The following is a 20,294-nucleotide window of genomic DNA, read 5'->3' as shown; positions in this document are numbered from 1 at the left end:
AGCCAGGTTGGTTTTAGGTTTCGCCTTGTTCTGTCCCAGCTTCAGTTCACCCAAGCAGAAAGAACCTTTCAGTTACTTGGGGCTTCCTGACCTGAACTACTTGTCAGTACCGACTTACCTGGTCCTGAAGGAAGGCAGTAATTTGTGAAACTTCTGCTAATGCCATTGGTGCCCCCCACAGACAAAACCAACTGTTTGTTCCTGTTCCCACTAAATATAGATGGAACAAAAAGTTTCTTCCTAGAAATTTAGATAGCTGTTCAGTCTCTATTTTTCCTCCTTCCCAAGTTCTGAAGAAGGAATTTGATAGTCATAAACACTTAAAAGATGTTGCTTGTTGACTGATCTGTAAAAGAGCAATAGTATGATACAAATGACAAACTTATTGCAGTCCCGAGTCTCCAGGACAAAGAGAGTAAAACTAATTTCCTCGATGTCTCTTACAAGCCCTCTAAAACATGTTTGAAATACTGCTTTTTTATATTACTTAGGACATCTCTGTGCTCCCTCTCCAGGATACCTGTCAAGATGGCTTACAAAATAAAATAATTACCCCTTCCCCTTTGAAGTTACAGCAGAGCATAAAACATAAGACATGAAGCAGCTTAAAAACTAGTCTCAAACATATCTCAGGCTAAAACCAACTATAACAGGATGTTTAAAAGACCAAACCCCTTGGTTAAATGCCTGGCACTAAACAGGGCAATTTGGCCTGGCCCTGGGAAAGAGCATTGTAGGATCCAGTTGGGCCTCCAGACAACAAGGGGTTCCACAGGCAAGGTACCACCACTGAGAAGGTCCTCATCTCCAAAGGTCAGGGCACACAAAGCAGGGCTTACATCTTAGCTGGTAGGCTGGCCAACACAGGAGGGGGTAGAACTGTTTTTTTGCCCTGCTTTTTAGTACTGAAGAAATCTTAGTGGTTTGCAATTGCCTACCCATTCTTTCCCCACCTACCATTCCCTGCAGTTGCCCTGTGAGGTAAGTGGAGCTGAGAGAGCTCTGAGAGAACTGTGACTGGCCCAAGGTCAACCAGATGGCTGCATGTGGAGGAAGAGTGGGGAATCAAATCCCATTCTCCAGGTCAGAGGCTGCCACTCCTAACCATTACACAAGCTGGCTCTTGAGGTAGCTATTCAGGTACTCTGGCCCAAACCATTTAGAGTTTTATGGGTAAAAGAAGAAGAGTTGGTTCTTATATGCCGCTTTTCCCTACCCGAAGGAGGCTCAAAGCGGCTTACAGTCGCCTTCCCATTCCTCTCCCCACAACAGACACCCTGTGAGGTGGGTGAGGCTGAGTGAGCCCTGATTTCACTGCTCGGTCAGAACAGTTTTATCAGTGCCGTGGCGAGCCCAAGGTCACCCAGCTGGTTGCATGTGGGGGAGCGCAGAATCGAACCTGGCATGCCAGATTAGAAGTCCACACTCCTAACCACTACACCAAACTGGATCTCTGATTAAAGCTGGTTAAAACATTTCTTTGGCTGTAGTAGTGAAAATAAAGTGAACTCTAGTAAGATTATGATACAAGCCAAGAAAGAGGAATTTTGATTTCTTAAAGTTCTTTACCTCTTGTTGCTTCTTGGCTTTTTTCTTTATATTTTGGATTGCAAGCCTAAATTATTGTATGTGGGAGTGTAGCCCACTTTTTAGAAAATGCACAAACAACTTTCACAGTGCTCTAATGTCTAAAAAGAGGTACTAGGACTCTGACATGTGCATGCACTCTGCCATCTGTTGCGGGATTAAGGAAAGCACAATTTTTTTGCTCTGAAATATGTATGCCATTTGCTATGTAATACACCTTGCAAACTAGCCTATGAAATAAAATGGCACCCATTAAAACAGGAATCACCAATCTCTGTGAGCTTGCAGGCACTTTAGGAATCCTGAGAGGGTTCTGAACACTGCCAGAAAACTAATGTTCGCTATTGGATGTGTCCAGCCACAGAAAGGCTGGGAGTCTTCCAGCCAAGCATTGACCTGCAAGACAGGCACCTGCTCCTGAAAGGGTATTCTCCCCAGATGCAAAGGAGATATATCCTGGCCATTCTAAGCATTTCCTGCTCCATGGATATAGAAGAAAGCTGAGAAGCAGCACTTTGCTTTTGGATAGGGAGTGTTGTTGTGGTTAAGAGCAGCAACCTCTAATTTGGAGAACTGGGTTTGATTTCTCACTCTTTTGCCACATGTAGCAAGCTAGGTGACCTTGGGCCAGTCAAAGTTCTCTCAGAGCTCTGTTTCCTGTCTTCATGTTGTTTGCTCACTTCTCTGCCTATTGTGGCACTGAGATGGGGAAAGACAGGTGGGGAAGGGGAAGTCTAAGCAGCCATTTGGGAATTGAGCCAGATGGTCAAGGCATGGGGACAAGCTGGGATGTGGGGCAGGTGGGCAAACCGGAGATGGAAGGGGAGCACAAGGCAGTGATGGGATTGTAAAGTCCTTACATGTCCTGTTGTAACAATATATTATGCCACATGCAATGTATCTAATGAAGCAACTGAGTGAGAATCCCTGGTTAAAACTTGCAATAATATAGAAGGGAAATTAGCAGGAACTCTTCCTCCCTTGGAAATGAGTTCCAGAGAATGGGAGTTCTGTATGTTCCAGGGCACAGCCCCTGTATTGAAAGAAGTTTCTGAAGTTAAGGCTGGACACAGTTGAGGTCTGAGAAGCATTTTGCTGCTTAGGCCCTTGCTGAGAAATGCTTGCCTTTGGGAGTGAGCATTCTTGTGACGATGTTTCTTCTGTGAACTCTGTGGCTGAATCGCCAGTGTTCTGGAAACAAGCAAGCAAGGAGATGTATGTGCTAACTCCCATAAAATAGAACTTATTTGCTTGGAAGCAATTAGAATGCTTATAATTATTGAAAGCGTGTGTGAGCTGAAGTGCAAACCTGTTCACAAATATAACGAGGTCACAAGCCATGCCTGCTAGGTGCACAGACACATGTATGGCTTATCTTCTGCCATAATCCGATTCTGAAATACTGAATGGATTGAGAGTGAGTCTTGTAATATAGGGCAGGGAGCACAGAAGGGTAGCCCATACCTCTTCAGGCTCTTGTTAATATGCCAAACGTCCTTTCCCCCACAGAATGTGGATACTTAAAAATCTGCGGGGTCATCTGAGATCCAACAGCTTGAGCTGTCAAAGGCGGTTTGTGTCATGCACATTTGAGAAGGCACCTGTCTAACCACTTGTAAATCTCCAAGAGTGGAATTTGCATGACGACTGTAGGTAACTTATTACTGCTCTTAGAATGGATCTTGTAATTTTGAATCTAAATTTACTCTTTTGCTTAAATTCATTGCTCGCATTCTTTGCTCTTTCTTTCCCTAATTGGACTGAGAATTTATCCTGTCTCCTTTTCTTCCCCTATCACTTTTGCTTAGAAGTGGGAATCTAGTGCTTTATCGTTGTATGGTTCCCTAAAATAGGGGAGAAAATATGTCAGAACTGAATGCAGATTTCATGGATTACCACCATTTAAGGGCTGGATATGGTAGTCATATCAAATGAGCCTAGCTATCTGTCCTCCAGGAGGGTTGGTTGAACAAACAAACATGATAGGCATCTAATATATAGTTGGAACTAGTATATAGTTCCATGTGTACTTCATTTTGTTTACTCCTGCTTGTTTCAGTTTGATGGGTGAGGGAAGAGGTATTACCTCAGTAGATGTGTGTTTGGAATTAATTTGTTTTAAACTGAAATGCAAATTTAGGATTTTAATGTTATCATTATACAATGATTACATTGTTATTTTATTGTTTATAATGCTTGTTACAGCCCTGAGCCTTCAGGAAAGGGCAGGTTATAAATATTTTTTTATGATTATGAAGTGATATGAATGCAAAGGTGGAATGGCATTTGCAACAATAATAAATAGGAGGTAGGTGATTAAGCCTTCCTTCTAAAAGCCTCCTAAATGCATTTTTTTCCCAGGCAGGCTTAATTTTGGTAGCAGAGTCTCGTGAGGGAAACAGGGGCTTAAAATGTCCATAGGGCATTTGCAGGGCTGAGCAGATGGTGGAGGGAAGGGTTATTTGCCTCCCACTCATCAGCAGGGTCTCCCTGTGAATGTGCCTGCCCCTGGCATTAGAGCTGAGGCAAATATAAGGTCAGGAGACCGGTGTTTAGCTCATACATTGTTAGCCTGTCATGAAGTCCAGCAGCTTCAGAGAGAAGAGAACATAATTCTAGTAGCCATGTTGGTCTGAAGCAGCAGAACAAATTTAGAGTCCAGTGGCACCTTTAAGACCAACAGAGTTTTATTCAAGGTATGAGCTTTCATGTGCATGCACACTTCCTCAGATACAATATGATGGAATGGAGTTGCATGTTTCCCATGCAATTCAATCTCAAGTGAGTACAAACAAATCCAAATTGCTGTTTTTCCCATTTATCTCTGGAATCTGTTAAACATATTCATTATGCTGTATGTTAATTTACTCTCACCCTTTGCCTATAAGTATGAACTGATTCCTTCCATCCCATCCTATTGCATCTGATGAAGTGTGCGTGAACATGAAAGCTCGTACCTTGGAAAGAATATAATTCTGCCACTTTCCCTTAGTTTCTTGACACTAACTATGAAATCCAAGGTGTGCTTCGGAGTCATATGGATGCTTATTTATAGCGCTAGGTTAAACAGTGTTAATGAGCAATCTTCTCTTCCACCCTCCCTGTGTATCATTTGAGGATCCCAAACTGCAGTTCTAAATTCAACTCCTCAAAATATTATTAAATGACATCCCACAAGCGCTACATTGTTTTACCAGTACTGCATAAATTATATTTATGTAACTGGTATGCTGGTTGTGTATAAATAATACCTGTAACCCTTTGGCCCTTGATAATGTCTCACATGCTGCTTAAAGTTACCCTTTGCCCATCAATTCCAGTGCCAAGAAGTGACTGCTGTATTTACTTTTCTGCCTCTGTTGGGTGAGGCAAGAGATCATTCATTAATGCACACGTGTAAACTACCAAGGGGTTAAAGCAGCATGCAATTAACCTTTACATAGAAAGATAAATGGATGACTAAACTGGTGTAAATAGCTTGGGGAAAACTGTAAGCATGAGCCAGCTGGTGATGAGTTCCTTGGGCTAAGATTCTGCTGTAGTAGCCAACATGGTTGTGCCAATATGTGGGATTTTAAAATGCCTTGGTCAGTGACTTTCAGCTACCTTTTCAACACAACCGTATAGCCATTTCCACGTGTCTTGCTGAAGAAACACACTCAACGTTGGTTGGTTACGTATACCACCCATGAGTATCTTCTGAATGTAATAACTAAATGAGGAAACTCGCTCTTTATCTTTTATAGTACTTTTCTAATAAGATGGATGGTGCTGTCTCGTTATTTTAAAAGGGCAGGGTGGTTACCTATGAAAACTATATAGCTAGTTAAGTATGCAGTACATTTATATACCATTTTCAGAGACTTGTTCAGGGAGGCTTACAAGTACAGATAATACAAACAAATAATGAAAAGAGTGAGCCCAAATTAGTAGCATAAAAAAATCCAGAGGCATAAAAACATTAAGCAGCCCAATACAATGTATGGGAACACTTCTTAGGCTGAAGGGATGCCACAAAACAGTTTTTAAAAGTCAGAATTGTGTTTGCTGCGTGAAGTTGGGATATTTTGCCAGGACATGTGGAAAAAAACCTTGTCAGGAAGAGTGCTTGGCTCTTTGGAATTTGAGTACTTTATTGCCCCATGGCTGCATGGACACTTCCCTGAATAGCCCATTAGCTGAATCCAAGGTTCATTCAGGCCTTCTTTTGTAGGTTAAAATACTTGTTAATATGTGAGAGAAGCCGTTCACAAATCCCCTTTCAAGAACCTTGGAGTGACAGACAATGTGAGCCATGGTTCATTCTTCCCTTCTCTATAGGGCTCACTAGACAGCCTCAGGCAAGCTACGTTTTCACAGTCCCACAGATACTAAAAGCACAGTCCTAGTAACTATAAGTAACCCCTTACAGTCAACTCTGATAGTAAAAATGCAGTCCTGTGCAGAACTGATTCCAGTAAGCCTAGTCTATAATGACTTTGCATAGGATTGTGCTGTCAAATTAAACCACAGATAATGGAATGGTTAAAGGGTAGACTGTTCATTCTTCCCAAACTGGCTAAGTCTTAGTTTAAAGTGATACCTGAATGGCTAATAATTGGTTACCCAGGTGATGTTTAATTTAAATTGCACCTTCCTTCACTTTGCACATAGCTCTGGTATAATATCTGCCAGTGCCACAGATCCCACATGCATAGCAATTGAAGGAGTGACACGAAACCAGACACATAGAATCCCAGATGGGTAACAATTTTAGCACCACCCAGTGTTGCCTTTAAGTAACACCTATAGTTTTGGTGCTGGATGGTCGAGTGGTGATTTTAAACTGGCGGTTGTGCCATGCTCTCTTTAAATCAGAAAAAAATACAGGCTCTAAAACATTCCTCCTAACTGGCCCTGGAATAAGGCAAAGAAATCTATCTTCATGCTGTGTGCTTGGTAATAACTGTCTGACCTTGCTAAGTGACCTTGCAGCAAGCTTGTATTAATGTATAATACTTTTGGACTTGCCTTCCACGTAAGCCATTGCATTGTGCTTTTGATGCTAATCTGATGCCATGGTGGGGATATGTTCTTCCAGTCTAGCTGGTTTCATAAAAGCGGAGTAACAAGCTCATGAGTCCAAGCGTCTTTTATATCACCTTTAAGATGGGGATCTTAAGCTATTCACGCCAAGTCTAGCTAAACTTCTTTAAGACTTCACCTTGAACTACATTGTTGGAAACAAGCAAGTGGGAGTTGGGATCTGCAATGACTTGCAGGGAGGAAGCTAATCTCTTATTTCACTATTTCCTCTTTTCCCTTCCTTGAAAGTTCCCATAGCTTGTTCCTTTTTTCTGGCTTCCTTCTCTCCTTCCCACCTATCAGCCAAACTATCTTTGTTGTTGTTGTTGTTGTTGTTGTTAGGTGCGAAGTCATGTCCGACCCATCACGACCCCATGGACAATGATCCTCCAGGCCTTCCTGTCCTCTACCATTCCCCGGAGTCCATTTAAGTTTGCACCGACTGCTTCAGTGACTCCATCCAGCCACCTCATTCTCTGTCGTCCCCTTCTTCTTTTGCCCTCGATCGCTCCCAGCATTAGGCTCTTCTCCAGGGAGTCCTTCCTTCTCATGAGGTGGCCAAGGTATGTGAGTTTCATCTTCAGGATCTGGCCTTCTAAGGAGCAGTCATGGCTGATCTCCTCTAGGACTGACCGGTTTGTTCGCCTTGCAGTCCAAGGGACTCGCAAGAGTCTTCTCCAGCACCAGAGTTCAAAAGCCTCAATTATTTGACGCTCGGCCTTCCTTATGGCTTTTGCCTCCTTTGAGGGAGAATTATTTATTAGACAGGAAAATGGCGCACTAAGGGTTATTGATCGTTCCCCCCGAGATGTTGATCAGAAATGTTGAGGTCTTTCCTGACTCTTTTAGAGAAAACTGGCTTACACTTACGTTCTATTCCCCGGCGTTCCTGCCTTGATTATAAACAAACAGTGGTTGTTCATGTCGTATGGAATCCTCTCTAAAAGAAGTTTTCATTCTTCTGCTCCAACACCACTTTCTCCATGTAACCCTACTTAGAACCCTACTCATACAATAATAGAGTTGGAAGGGACCGTCCCTCCGGGCCAAGAGAGAACAACTCTGCTCCATCCTCTATATCAGTAGTCCCCAACCTTTTTATCACCGGGGACCGGTCAATGCTTGACAATTTTACTGAGGTCCGGGGAGGGGTAGTCTTTTGCTGAGGGATGTTGCCGCCACCACCTGAGCCCCTGCTCCAGTTGCTTTCCCGCCAGCGCCTCTGACTTCCTGCCGCCTGCTAAGGGGCACTGCCAGCAGCAGCTGCGCAGTGCCACGCTGAGGGGGAGCCCCAGCCATGGTGGCCGCCAGAGAGCAGCAAAGGTGAGCTGACAGCAGAGTGGCAGGGCAGCCCCTGAGGCAGCAGCCGGGGAGGAGGATGAGGAGGAGCCGTGGTCCGGTACTGACTGATCCACGGACCGGTACCAGTCCCTGGACCAGGGGTTGGGGACCACTGCTCTATATGGCAGCCTTGAAAATGGTTATCAAATTCCCTCTGTCATCTCCTCTCTAGGCTAAACAGACCAAGCTCCCCCAACCTTTCTTCATATGTCTTGGTCTCCAAAATCCTCACCATCTTTGTTGCCCTCCTCTGGACATGCTTCAGTTTGTCTACATCCCTCTTCAACTGGGGTGCCCAGAACTGAACACAGTACTCCAAGTGAGGCTGAGCCAGAGCAGAGTAAAGCGGTACCCTCACCTACTTGGAGAAACCTTCAACAAATCTACAACCAACAAAGGGGAATAAAAGTATCCCTTGGTATCATGCACAATCTTTAATTTATTTTTCCCCAGTAAAACATTCATGACAAAGCTTGATCCCAACAACTAGAAACTCAGGCATGAATAATAAGGAACTGCCTCTGAATCTAAAAACCTCTTCCACGTTTTCAAAATTATTACAGGATGAGCATTTGGATAGGGCAGACTCCAACCTAATGATGTCTTTTTGTGGCTTACCAAAAGTGGAACAGCTTAACATCATTGACAGTCTAGAGAATCTTAAGGAAAATGTGAAGCTGATGACTAAGAACCAGGTTAGTGATGGTATGGTTAGTTCAGTTTACTTGATTCCTGTAGAGAAAGAACACAACTGTCCATTAAACTAGGAGACCCAGCTCCATTCTATTAGGGAGACTGATTCCTGTGCAGCTATAAATTCCTCCTGTGAAATACCCCCACATAAGGAATTATTCACAAGTGCCTTGCCTGGTAAAGCCATAGGAACACTCCCTGTTCCCCTGGAGCCCACCATCACAATTCATTCTGTTGACCAGATTACTCAGCCTTCAGCCTATCTTCTTCCAAAGATTCTGTGTGGGCATCAGAAGTCTTATTCACTTTTGATATTCTGTTTATTCCAGAGACCTGGGTGATGGAGGAGATATCTTTTCCTGACTATTTAGTTTTCTAAGTGCATCAAAAGGCCTTTGGGCTGTCCTCAAGGTGGACTAGCATGTTTAATCTCTAAGGCAGCCCTTTGTCAACCTTTTGACAGTGGAGGAACTGGCCTCCCCAGAAGTGTTATTTTCAAAGAGATCATTACTTGGGCCTGATGTAGCCTGGATCTCTCTCACTATCTTGTTTAGGCTATTATCCCTCTTCAAGCCCTTGTACTCTAAATTATGCCTGATAGTGCTTCTTTTGTGAAGACCCTGATCTCCAAGAATTCTAGTACATGATTTGATAAACAGTGCAGGCTTATCAAAAGAGAACTACTGAGAAGATATAGGGAGCTAAAGAGCAATATCTTGTTCTAAGGTAATTCTTGCCTCTTCAGAGGTACTATAGAGGTCTAATAAAGCAGGAGGAGGAGGAGAATTTGCATAGGAACTGGGAATGTTTAATTTTGACTGTAAAAACTAACAACTTAGCATTCTGAGCAAAGGACGTAGATAAAATTGAAAGGGTACAGAGGAGAGCGACGAAGATGATCTGGGGCCAAGGGACCAAGCCCTATGAAGATAGGTTGAGGGACTTGGGAAAAGGAGGTTGAGAGGGGACATGATAGCCCTCTTTAAGTATTTGAAAGGTTGTCACTTGGAGGAGGGCAGGATGCTGTTTCTGTTGGCTGCAGAGGAGAGGAACGCAGTAATGGGTTTAAACTTCAAGTACAACGATATAGGCTAGATATCAGGAAAAAAAATTTCACAGTCAGTAGTTCAGCAGTAGAATAGGCTGCCTAAGGAGGTGGTGAGCTCCCCCTCACAGGCAGTCTTCAAGCAAAGGTTGGATACACACTTTTCTTGGATGCTTTAGAATGCTTAGGGCTGATCCTGCGTTGAGCAGGGGGTTGGACTAGATGGCCTGTATGGCCCCTTCCAACTCTATGATTCTATGATTCAATTATTAATGTGGACACTAGAATATATGGCAACATTCCCATCTATATTCATCCAGAGGTTTGGGAGTCATATTTTAAAAACCTGTTTGCTACTCCAAATGAACTTCTTACTTTTGAGAAACTTGATGGTTTTTCTGACTGGCCTGACATGACCCCTTCTCAAATTGAAGGCTTGATCCATCACTTCTGCTGAGGGAAGCCCCCTGGAGCAGACTTTATTCCAAACAAATTATTCAAATCAAATCCATTTTGGTGGGCAGAGATCCTGGCTCTACTGTTTTCTCAAATAAACATGTCTGGGGTCATGAGACACACAATAATAGTTCACCTTCAAGAAGGGTCAATGCTTGGACCCAAGTTGCTATCATCCAATCAGCTTCCTGCTTGGGCAGATTATAGTGTTTGTATGTGCTAGATGCTGTACATGATTGGCTTACAGGGTGATATTCTGGGCTGGGAGTAAATAGGGTTCAGGACCTTGGACCATTGTTTAGTTCTGAATCATCTGATTGAAAAATACACCAGTTTCCTAAATGGCATCCTTTATCAAGGATTTATTGATCTGAAAGGGGCTTTTGATACCGTTCCTAGAACAAGTCTCTGAGAAAAGCTGTGACACAATCAATAGAAGGCTGCTATGGTTCATAGAGCATGTGGACCTTATAGCTCAAGACTGCAATGGTGGTGAGCTGACTGAGCCATTTAACCTTGAAAAAGAGGTTAGGCAGAGCTGTCTTTTGGTCCCTTGTTTTGTTCAGCCTGTATATTAATAATCTTTCTTTAATAAGCCTTTGTCATCCACTCCATTAGGCAAGTTGCAACATTCCAGTTCTGCTTTATGCTGATGAAACTGCTCTGCTCTTTCTCAGACATGCAAAGATCATTAAATATCCTCTCCCCCCAAAAAAACAAATTATATTAAGGAAGGCCTGAAAATAAACTACCAGAAAACTCAAGTAGCTGTTTTCTCCCCAAAAAGGAGTACTTCATTGTTTTGAAGGGACTCTAAATAGAGGATCACTTCAGCAAGTGAAGGAGTTGTCACACTTGGTTATCCTGTTCACATCTAACCTAAAATGGGGGCTTCATCAGTCACTGATAAGAAGAAAACCTGGTGCTTTCAGTATGCTAAACTTTTGATCAGAATGGAGGCTGGATCTGTGTTCCAGCTGTGGTTTAAGTCTTTAATCTAAAAGTCATTCCTATTATCCTTTATGGAGTAGCCATAAGGATTGTCTCAGTAAATTAAAACTTTGTTCATTTTGTATATTTTCTGCAGAAATGATTAAATATCCCTCACTGTGTGGCTGGTGTGGCTTTCTGTTCAGAACTGGGCCAACATTCTCTTGAGGCAAGGGCTGGGTTACAAGCATTTAGACTGTTCATCAAGTCATATTTGAGCAACTAGGGATACCTGTAACTCCTGAAAGAAGACTATTATAGGTCAATGTGGTTAGACTGTCTTTGAGAAATTCTTGGTTCTTAATATTATCCTGGACACTGTCCGGGCCCTTGGTTTTCAGGCAGCATTTGTTTTGGTAAGAAATTGTGTACAAAGGCTCTGTCTTTAGAGCATTCTACACCTGCTCATTCTAATTTTTTGTTATTCCATCTCCAGAATCTTTCCCTCCTACACCTACCTGTTGTCTTCTCAATGCCTGTTAAGAGTGTTCTTTCTGGCAAGAGTAAATGCTCACTCCTTAGCAGTTATGAGGGGTAGGTTCAATGCTTACCTTATTCACATATCATTCTTGAGTATGCTAATCTCAGGAGGCATATTTTACTATGCTTGCAAGTTTGGATGTAGATTCCTATGACTTAGTTACCTTTTTACTTTCTGACAGGTAGCCTGAAAACTCTAGGAGTTGAATATTTTTTTTACTCCTTTTGTCTGTTGGATGGTATCTAGCTATTCATTGCTGTAGATTAACCCCTGTACTACGCTGTCCTTCATGTGGTGGCTGCTGTTGAACGGTAGCCAGGTACTGGATCTGGGCGAGTTATTCAGTCATGTGGTATCAAGTTGCTCAGTGATTGCTGCTGGGCCTGGTGCCAATGAGTCTTCCCTCACGGCCCTGGAAAAGGGCCTTGCTTTTTATTGATAGAAACCAAAGCTTGAATGCTAGTAATAGTGTTGTGGTTGCCTAGCAACAGGTACTAAAGTGATTTCTTAAAGCCTTTATTGGGGTTTTAAAGCCCTTTTTTTGAGATTTCAGATTTCTGTGCCAACCTGGACCTTTTCAGCTTTATATACCGACCTGTCCTGCCTACTTATAACTCCAATCTCTGAATTTTAAGTATCCATAGGTTTTAACATGCCATGAATTAGATAAACCATTGATGCCAGTCAGCCTGCCCCTATGTAGGAAATTGAGACTCCTGAATTCCGCTGAGCTTATTCCCAAACTAATCCCAAGTTGACACTACAACTTTTGCCTCTAAATTTCTGTAAAGGAAAAGCATATTTATATGATTGTTTTTAAAGTTGGTTGTTATCTGCCCTGAGCCAACCAGGGAAGGGTAGGATAGAAATCATCACCATAATTATGTAATTTATATCCTTATGCTTGGATGCAATGATCAGTCAGCAGAAGGTGCTGTGACTATCTCTTCTCTTTCCCACTTTCCCTTCTCCTTTCTGAGAACCCATTTCGAGCCTTGGAAGAGTTGATTCCCAAGACTGCTTGAAGTACCTGCATCATGGTGTAAACTTCATAGGTCTGTTGTATGCAATGAGGAGGGGGGGGGAAGCCAAAATCTGCCTTTTGCCCCCTTTGTTAGGAGTTTGGCCTTCTTCCCTTTTTCAGACCTCCATGCAGGACCTATGATCCTGGGAATCAGGATTTAAAATGGCTTCTGGGGAGAGGGGGCATCAGGGAAGATTCATAGTCTCTGCACTAATGGATTGTTGGATCAACTAGTTTTATGTGACTAAGTTTCTACTTATACTTTTTTTGTTTAATCAATTTTATGAGATGATCCTTTAGATTAACCAGCTTCAGGTTCAAAGGTTTTAGCTAGGAGTGCAGTCCTGTGCATTGCATTGAATCAGTGGGACATTTGACTAAGTAAGTGTAGGATCAGACTGTATGCTTCAAAAGGTATATGAGTAGAGTGATGGGATTTGTTCATTGCTGCTAATGCAGGGAACCTACAGGATCTTCAGAAGAGATTGCTTGTTAAATCTCTGCATGAATCACAGCTCTGGATTAACAGTCTTCCACTGAGGGAACTCACTTGAAAACACAGCGGTGGGCTTTTCTGATGTCAGGTAACACTTATCTTACATACTTGAGTAAGAATGAAACGTTTCCAGCTTTGAGTGGGGGAGAGATGGAGAAAAGACAGGAAGTGAGTTTGTTGTAGGAAGTCTGTACTTGTGGCCAAAGCTTTCCAGTGTGGCTAGCAGGTATCTTTCAGTTTTATGCTAGAGAATTGTGGGGAAATAGGATGCTTTATAATTGAAGTTGGTGTAGTCTTCTTGTATACTCCCAACTGTGTTGGATGTGATCAAAGAAGGAGTGGGAGGCTGTTTTTGAGGTTTGCTATAAGTTGGACTTTGCAGTCAGTGCTGAGTTGCTGAGCCATCACTGGTTCTGCTTATGATTAGTTCTCACTATATAATTCTGTTAATCGTTTTCCTTGTTGGACTTCAACCAAGGAACATTAGTGGCCCCTTCCTTTTAGTCATCTTGACTTAGGGTAGGAGTGGCAGCAACAGTTTCTGTGGTGCCCCCTGGCAGAAGTTTATATATAAAGGCTGGTGTGTGGAAGGGTGTTGATGTAGCCTCCTATCATTCCAGACCATTTTCTTAAGTTCTGTCTGAGAACTTTTTTCGTTGGTAGTTTATGCCTCACTTTTTGCTTTTTTTAAAAAGGGAAGTTTTGTCTGACCAGACACTCCTGTTTGGAGCACGTCTAGTTTGAGCAGCTATGTTATGTTGTGACAACAGAGCTAAGAACATCATGGAGAGGTCGAATACTGAAAAACCAGTAGCAGACGCTTCCGTACAGACAGAACACTGTTTTATATCAAATGTCACTAAGAGCTATCCTCAGAATAAAAGGAGAAACTGCAGATATTGTGCAGAGAAACACAAGTGCTGTAGTTAGAGATGGTCATGAAGTGAACTCTGAAGCAAAATGCTTCATGAATTTCGCCCTGTTCATGGTTCACGATAGGGCTATGCGCTTCAGCCATTGAAGCGAGCATTCAAGCCTGAGGTGGCCAGCGCCGCGGCACGGGGGGAGGGGCGGCGGTGGCACATCAGTGGATGCCTGCATGCGGGAGCCAACTGGCGTGGTACTGCCGCCCCCTGCTGCGCACTGCGGTGCTGGCCACCTTGGGCTTGAACGCCTGCTTTGGCGGCCAAAGTGCACAACACACTGTTCACAATCTGATTTTGACAGGTCTCTTGGCCACGTGTGGGAAACTAGCAGCACTTTGGAGAACGTCACCTTTGCAGTCCTGGTCTTTAACATTCTGCATAGTAATATAACTTTTTCCACCAGGATCACTCAACTACGTTTTCCAATGTCATTCATGCCAACACACACCATGACCGACAACTCCTCCCCATCACTGTTTATCCACCTATCTAGACAGTGTGTGATGGCCTCAACCTACACACCAGGCAGGCACGTTACCATAGGGTCAAAACAGCTGTCACACATCCCACTACCAGAAGCTCACCTTCCCCCAGCCCACTAGGGGTATCTTTGGTATGAGAGGGTATTGGTCCATTGTCCAAGGAAGAGTCGCTTCTAAGGGATCATATCCCTCCTTTTGACTCTGGGGCTCTCTTTCTCCACAACAGTGGGACTGATTTGGTAAGTCCCTGAGGGTCTTTCCCCCAAATCTCTCATTCTCTCTCTGCCTTACCTTCTCCATATTGGTAACCGCAGCTTCAAGGGAACAAATCTGCTTCCTGGGAGCCATGAGCTCCATGCAGTGAGCACACGACCATGATTTCCTCTCAGTAGGTAGATAATTGTACATGTGGCACTCGTTGCAAAACACTGGATAGCCCCCACTTCCCTGCTGGCTTTCTTTCACCTCAACTGCATAGTGGCTCAAAGGCATCTGGAATGATTCAGGGTCCCCAGGCCTGATCCTCAGCCTAAGAGCACACTGACTCTCGCCCTTCAGCTTGTGCTTCTGCCTAGGAGGAGTCACAGATCCCACTTCCCAGCAGCAACAGCAGAGGCAAACAGACTTTGCTCAATGAGCAACAGACCTGACAAAGATTCAAACAGATGGAATAAAAACACCCTTATCCAGAAGGCTACAACTACCCATTCACCCACAGACTTTGTCCTCTCACAAAGCAACTTTAATATTCTCTAGTAATTTAGCTTTCCCAGCATCTCTCCTGCGCTTGGTCTCCCAGCCCAGCTGGCTCAGTTTTCAACTGAGGTAAAATTGTTAGGTGCAAGGGAGAACAAAGCGTGCTGAGGGAAAATCAACATGGCTTATGCAAGCAGAACTCTTGCCTCACCATCCTTTTGGAGTTCTTTGGTTACCTGGACCTTCAAATGTCTTTTGACAAGATACTTCAAGGCTCTTGAGCAAACTTAGTAGTTAAGGGATGAGAGGACAGGATCTCTTATGCATTAAAATTGGTTAAATTATAGGAAGCAAAGAATAGGAATCAATGAACAGTTCTCACAATGGAGGGAAGTAAGCAGTGGGATCCCACTAGGATTGGTATTGGAGGCAGGGCTGATACCACATAATTATTTATAAATGATCCAGAACTAGAAGGAGTAGTATAGTAGCTAGCTTTGCAGATGACACAGAATTATTCAGGATGATGAAAATCAAGGTTGACTGTAAAAGAGCTCCAAGAAGACTTCCATAAAATATGTGGCAATTTGGCAAATGAAGTTAAGCGCTAATAAGTGTAAGGAGAGGCATTTTGAGACAAAAAAATTATCTCAACTTCAAATTTAAGCTAATGGGGACAGAACTTGCTGAGACAGAGACAGATCTTGGGACCATAGTGGATAGCTCAATGGCATTGTCAACCCAGAGTGCTGCAGTGGTGAAAAAAGCAACGCCTGTGGCTGTTCCACAATACTGATATTATTTGGGTTTGCATTATTAAAGGGTCGACTTTTTTGTCTATTTCCATGCTAAAATTAGCTTCTTCAGGCACAGGTTCAAATTACCCCCTCACTTCTCCCTTGCAAAGGATTCCCCAGAACATTGGACTTCATCTTTTCAAATGGATTCTAATTGAGGGGTGACCTAAATGGCAATTGATTTTTTCCCCCTGCACCTGCCATTTGGAGTCATTTGACCACACCCCTTCCTCATCACTATCCTCCTTCTTTCTCCCTTTCAAAAAATCTGCCCTAAAAAAATAGGGGTGATCTCATTACAGTGGTATTTCTAAGTTTTAAAAAAAGCAGTCTTGCAGAGCGGTGTTATAATATAACTAGCAAGAAAGCCCATTGCATCCAGAGCAAGAAAGCCCATTGCATCCAGGGGACACCAGGAGGTGTAGATCTTGCTCTGTGTTGCTCTCTCTCTTTCCCTGCGTGTCTTGGTGTGCCTCGCAACAGGAGCCAGCAAGAGCCAAAGCAGGTAATTACAGCTCCTTCTTATGAGGGAAGGAGGGCTGGTCAGCAGCTTGGGGCAGCTCTCTCTGTGTCTCTCTCTGCCTCCCTCGCAGCAGGAGCAATAGGAGGGAATGAGGGCTCATGTTTGGTCTGGCAGGGCTCTGTCTCTCTCTCTGGTGCGTCTGAGATCAACGTGGCTAGTGTCCAGGGAGGGAGGGTGGGAGCTGTAGGGGCAGGGCCAATAAGGGTGTAGCCAGCATTGCTGGCTGCACCCTGATTGGCACTATTCCAACTTGGACAGCCAGACACGTTCCACCCCCCAGGCTGTTTCACAAATATATAGAGGAACCATGGATGGATAAGGATGTTACACTGTAGCCCAGGCTTAAAAAAAATTACATTCAGGACACTTTGTGGGGGAAGGGGGAGGTGATCAAGGACACAGAATAATGGGATTAAAGGGCACAATGAAAACAAAGGTGCAAGCAGGCACCATTTTGCAAAAAACACATTTTTGGAAAAGGAAGCGAAGCATGATGGGAGGCTTCCTCCATCAGACTTAGTGTGGAAAGCATGTCATTTATTTTATTTTTAAATTTATATCCTACCAATTCTCTGAATATTCATGGCAGCTAACAGTAAAACACATTCAATACATTAAACCCCCTGAGAAAACCCACAATTAACTCTGCAAGAATGGCAGCCAAAACTAACCCCTATCTCCTGAGCAGACCACCCAGGGATGGGATGCAACTATGGAAATCCTCATCCTTGGAAGGGGCCACATTGTTTTTAACTCTGGCCTCAACCCAGGACCTGGCAGAAGAGCTCTGTTTTACAACCCATGCAGAACTCTGATAGCTCTGTCAGGGCCCTCAGTTCTCCAGGGAGCTCATTCCACCAGGTCGAGGCCCAGCAAACTTCCCTCATGAATTTCAGCCTGGAAAATAACGGGAGGAAACTCAAATGTGGAAGGCTAGAGTTGACTTGCAGCATCCAAAGGAAATCCAAAGTGAAGCTAAAAGAAGGTATATCTCCTAATGTGGAAACAGTCAGTGCTAGGGATTATTAGGAAAGGGATTGCGAATGAAGTGGCCAATATTGTAATGCTCTAGTAGAGATCTATAATGCAGCCTTTTTTGGAGTATGGTGTCCTGTTCTAGTTACTGTATCTCCAGAAGGGCAATTCATAGCTGGAAAAAGTACAGAGGAGGGGAACCAAGATGATGTGAGATTTGGAGCAGCTTCCCTGTGAGGGAAGTGTGAATAGTTCTGGGACTTTTTAGTTTAGAAAAGCGACAATTAAAGGGAGGGGGTGGGCATGATAGAAGTTATAAAATCATAGAATCATAGAGTTGGAAGGGGCCTGCAGGATCAGCCCTAAGCATCCTAAAGCACTGGTCCCCAACCTTTTTATCACCAGGGACCGGTCAACGCTTGACAATTTTACTGAGGCCCGGGAGGGGGGTAATCTTTTGCCGAGGGATGTCACTGCTGCCACCTGAGCCCCTGCTCCACTTGCTTTCCCACCAGTGCCCCTGACTTCCTGTCATCCACTGGGGGGCGCTGCCAGCAGCAGCTGCGCAGTGCCACGCCAAGGGGGTGCCCCAGCCATGGTGACCGCTGGAGAGCACCAAATGTGAGCTGGCGGCAGAGGGGCAGGGCAGCCCCTGAGGCAGCAGCTGGGGAAGAGCTGCGGACCGGTACCGACTGATCCGTGGACCGGGACCGGTCCCCGGACCGGAGGTTGGGGACCACTGTCCTAAAGCATCCAAGAAAAGTGTGTATCCAACCTTTGCTTGAAGACTGCCAGTGAGGGGGAGCTCACCACTTCCTTAGGCAGCCTATTCCACTGCTGAACTACTCTGACTGTGAAAAATTTTTTCCTGATATCTAGCCTATATCGTTGTACTTGAAGTTTAAACCCATTACTGCGTGTCCTCTCCTCTGCAGCCAACAGAAACAGCATCCTGCCCTCCTCCAAGCGACAACCTTTCAAATACTTAGAGGGCTATCATGTCCCCTCTCAACCTCCTTTTCTCCAGGCTGAACATTCCCAAGTCCCTCAACCTATTTTCATAGGGCTTGGTCCCTTGGCCCCAGATCATCTTCGTCGCTCTCCTCTGTACCCTTTCAATTTTATCTACATCCTTCTTGAAGTGAGGCCTCCAGAACTGCACACAGTACTCCAGGTGTGGTCCGACCAGTGCCGTATACAATGGAACTATGACATCTTGTGATTTTGATGTGATGCCCCTGTTGATACAGCCCAAAATGGCATTTGCCTTTTTTACTGCTGCATCACACTGCCCGCTCATGTTTAGTTTACAATCCACAAGTACCCCAAGGTCTCGTTCACACACAGTGTTACCTAGAAGCGTATCCCCCATCCAGTAGGCATGCTTTTCATTTTTCTGACCCAGAAATGTTAAGAGGTTCTAAGCCAAGCATCCTTCTGTGATGGAGACCTAAAAGCTATGCATGTTGGGGTTTTCTAAAGCACCTCCTGCTCAATTGAAGTAGAGGGTTGGGTCTATACTTGGAAGTAGATTCTGTGAAGAAAAAACGAGTGGGTTCTAGGAAACACATTGGCAGGAGGCATGTGTTTATTTATACCCGGCCTTTCTATTCAGTGGGTACCCAAAGCAGCTTACATCAATGTTGTCTCCTCCATTTTATCCTCGCAGTTACAACAACCCTGTGAAGTAGAGTGAGTAACTGGCCCAAGGACGCTCTGCAAGCTTCTGAGTTTCCTTTCTTCTTCCGGTCCCTGCCAGTCTCTCTTAACAACTAGATCACGCTGGCTCTCATGCCAACACTACAACTATGAGTATCACATTGGGCACCAATGAAATAGAACATTGCCTTCTCATAGAACTAGGAGAATAGCTCTCCTTTTGACTGCTAGAGATGAGTAATCATTGTTGCTTTAAAGTTAGGCAGTGGAAGTATGGCCTAGATTTTGTACTGATGCTGGTATTCAGCTTGACCACAAGATATTTATTTGTTTGTTTTGTTACACTTATATGCCACCCTCTCCTGAGGCTCAGGGCGGTTTAAATGGAATGTAAAGAATTATCCATTGAACTCAGTTTTGCCAATAAACTAGAATATAACTATGGTAACAATAATAGTTACAGAATTGTACATATCTCTATTAAGAAGAGCATCCTTTCTCCAGTTCTTTGTCAATTCATATGCCCATTTTTTTAAACAAATGTCTCAGTTTTATAGATTTTCAGTACATCTTTATAAACACTATAAGTGCCACCACCCACAATGTAGCTATAAAGCAGCTGCTTCCTTGAAATTAACAAGGCAAGCTTCTATGTGGTGTTACTTCCTGTCCTTCCCACGAACAGGAAGAACATGTCTGAGGCAAGATATGGTGTTTGGCTTGTGGCTTTTGATTCATGATACCAACTTTGCAATTGTCAAGTGAGCGCCCTTAGTTTCTTTGCAGGTTGCTATGGGAAATTCACTTCTAAGTGTGGTAAAAACTCGGCCTATCTCAGCCTATTTGACTCCTGTCTCAGAAATTTGAGTATCGCTAAAGTGGAGACCTAATGAGAAAGTAATTTCATTTCTTTTATGTATGTGGCCCTATTGTTTACAAGTTATTGTTTCGGGGATTTATGACACCCAAGCAGCCAGCGTAAGTCGATCTCTTTTACTGACCTAGAAGTTCAGAACAGAAACCAAGGCAGGGTAAGAGTTAAAGAAACTGTACAGCATT

The 20,294-nt window shown here is 43.8% G+C and overlaps 1 protein-coding gene across 1 annotated transcript in view; it reads left to right on the top strand.

The window, feature by feature from the left end:
* The window catches only part of NHERF1 (NHERF family PDZ scaffold protein 1), a 63,899-nt gene that overhangs the window by 1,716 nt on the left and 41,889 nt on the right, over positions 1-20,294 (top strand). The window lies entirely within an intron of this gene.

The sequence above is a fragment of the Paroedura picta genome, chromosome 3 (genome assembly GCF_049243985.1).
Source record: "Paroedura picta isolate Pp20150507F chromosome 3, Ppicta_v3.0, whole genome shotgun sequence".
In the NCBI taxonomy this organism is placed as follows: Eukaryota; Metazoa; Chordata; class Lepidosauria; order Squamata; family Gekkonidae; genus Paroedura; species Paroedura picta.
This window is presented reverse-complemented; position numbering and strand designations above follow the sequence as displayed.